The sequence below is a fragment of the Schistocerca cancellata genome, chromosome 5, assembly GCF_023864275.1.
Source record: "Schistocerca cancellata isolate TAMUIC-IGC-003103 chromosome 5, iqSchCanc2.1, whole genome shotgun sequence".
Lineage (NCBI taxonomy): Eukaryota > Metazoa > Arthropoda > Insecta > Orthoptera > Acrididae > Schistocerca > Schistocerca cancellata.
The window spans coordinates 16,330,241-16,332,763 of record NC_064630.1 but is presented as its reverse complement, the minus strand read 5'-3'; the positions used below and the strand labels follow the sequence as shown (position 1 = coordinate 16,332,763).

The following is a 2,523-nucleotide window of genomic DNA, read 5'->3' as shown; positions in this document are numbered from 1 at the left end:
TTAATTTTTCATTGTGGGTCTATAAATTGTAGTTCAACATGAACTGGTTTTCATAATTATCGGCATATACCATCAAGGACTAAATGTAATGAGAAGTGAGTGGAACTAGTAATATACCTGAAGAGAACTTTGTTCGACCTGTATTTCACACAAGTTTTTCACTTTGCTTTTCTTGAATAAATTCTTTACTTATTTCCCTTGCATTTCACGGGAAGATAATTCCGTAAGATAACGTGAGGTAAAAGTGCAGAAAATAATGTAGTCCCCTAATCTTCAAATAATGGTTTTAGGAGATATTTCTCAATGTTCAATGTGTAGACCTGGACTATATGATTAACTTACCCAAGTGTTCACTATTTTAGCTCTGCACTCTTAATACTTATTCGAGCAACCCTATAAGTTTACAGATATTTACAATAATATACTGAAATGTGCTACAATCATTACGTTGCTAATAATATTTCTTAATCAAATCGTTATAGTTACAGAAATTGTGAAATTTAAGTAGTAATGGCCGACGGAAAAGGAGACCAAATCTCGTCATTAAAAATAATCAGTGCTACGGAAACGAAAGATGAGAAGATATTAAAAATTCGAACACGAAAAAGTAGATTTAGAAAATAGGTGTCTTAAAGAAAGGAATGGACTGCAATATCGGATTAATGGAGCATACATGTTAAAATGGTTCGTATTTACGACCTAACTAACGTAAAATTTCGATGTACTGTTGAAGTTAATACTGCGAAAATTTATTTCGGAAATTGAAGAGGCAAGGTGAGTATACACGTACGGGCTTAGAAACACGACTGGATAACTGCTACAGCTCTTAGGCACTAATTCAGTATTTTCGAGGGTGGAAGAAGCTAGCAACATATTACCGCACCAAAGGGACGGCCGGCATCGGGTATATGTATCTACATGTATATCCACATACGTGTATATCCATATACATACTGCGCAAGCCAACACGTGATATGTTGTACATTGCTAGTCATTTTTTTTCCTTTCCCACTAGCAAACAGAACGAGGGAGAAACGAGTGAACGAGTGTGTGTACGCTTCGGTACAGGCTCTGATTTCTCTTGTCGTGTCTTCGAAGCTACAACGCAAAGGTACGTTGAAGCTGTAGTATCTGTCGCAAATGGTGGCTCTTTAAACTTTCTCAGTAGTGTTTCACAAACAGAAAATATTCTACCCAACAGGGATAAGTGCTTACGTTCAGCAAGCAGTTCAGGAATACTTGCGTGTTGATCGAACACATCGTTAACTAATCTAGCATTACGTCTGTGAATTGCTTCCGTGTCTTCCTTTAACACGAGCTGGTGCCGATTCCAAACACTTGAGCAGTTCCCATAAATGGGTCGCGCAAGTGCTCTTTACCAGTTCTCTTATACAGATGAGCAGCGCTTTCCTAAAATTCTCCCAACAAACCTAAGTCTACCATTCACCTTCCCTACAACCGACTTTATACGTTCTTTCGATTTCATATCACTTTGCAACGCTATACTAACCATTCAATCGACGCAGCATACCACTAATGCCGTATTCGAATACTACAGGATTTTTCCAGAATGAGATTTTCACTCTGCAGCGGAGTGTGCGCTGGTATGAAACTTCCTGGCAGATTAAAACTGTGTGCCCGACCGAGACTCGAACTCGGGACCTTTGCCTTTCGCGTACAAGTGCTCTACCCTCTGAGCTACCGAAGCACGACTCACGCGCGGTACTCACAGGAAGTTTCATATCAGCGCACACTCCGCTGCAGAGTGAAAATCTCATTCTGGAAACATCCCGCAGGCTGTGGATAAACCATGTCTCCGCAATATCCTTTCTTTCAGGAGTGCTAGTTCTGCAAGGTTCGCAGGAGAGCTTCTGTAAAGTTTGGAAGGTAGGAGACGAGATACTGGCAGAAGTGAAGCTGTGAGGACCGAGCCTGAGTCGTGCTTCGGTAGCTCAGTTGGTAGAGCACTTGCCCGCGAAAGGCAAAGGTCCCGAGTTCGAGTCTCGGTCGGGCGCACAGTTTTAATCTGCCAGGAAGTTTCACTACAGGATTATTTTTCCTGTTCATCTGCAATAACTTTAGTTTTTATATACTTGAGGCAAGGTGCCATTCATGACAGCAAATGTAAATTTTGCGACACCATATCTTAACTTTAAATAGTCTAATCTGTCCTGAGCTGCCTGTACGCTACTGTCATTGCACGGAGATTATATGCTAGTCCCACCCAAACAGTAACAATCAATCACATTCGTACCAATTTTTTTAACAGTATCTTGAGGAGTGATACACCAATATTGGTCCAAGAAAACCTTTACAAATTCTTTACAATTCTGACATATTTCTAAAGTTCTCGTACTCCAGGTTGATGCATCTTATTCACGCGGACTTCTTACACAGTCCACTTTTATCTTCGTAGTATTCAGGGAGAAGGCATCAAACTGCTTAACGAAAGTTACTGGATGCAATTTGGTCTTGTTTGCAAAGGTATGAAATTTATATCGTTTTAAATATTGATCCTCATTT

At 40.1% G+C, this 2,523-nt stretch overlaps 1 non-coding gene across 1 annotated transcript; it reads left to right on the top strand.

The window, feature by feature from the left end:
- The first annotated feature begins 1,941 nt into the window (after positions 1 to 1,941).
- Trnas-cga (transfer RNA serine (anticodon CGA)) lies at positions 1,942 to 2,016 on the top strand. The gene has a single exon. It is a non-coding gene; the product is annotated as a tRNA-Ser (tRNA).
- Positions 2,017 to 2,523: the final 507 nt, after the last annotated feature.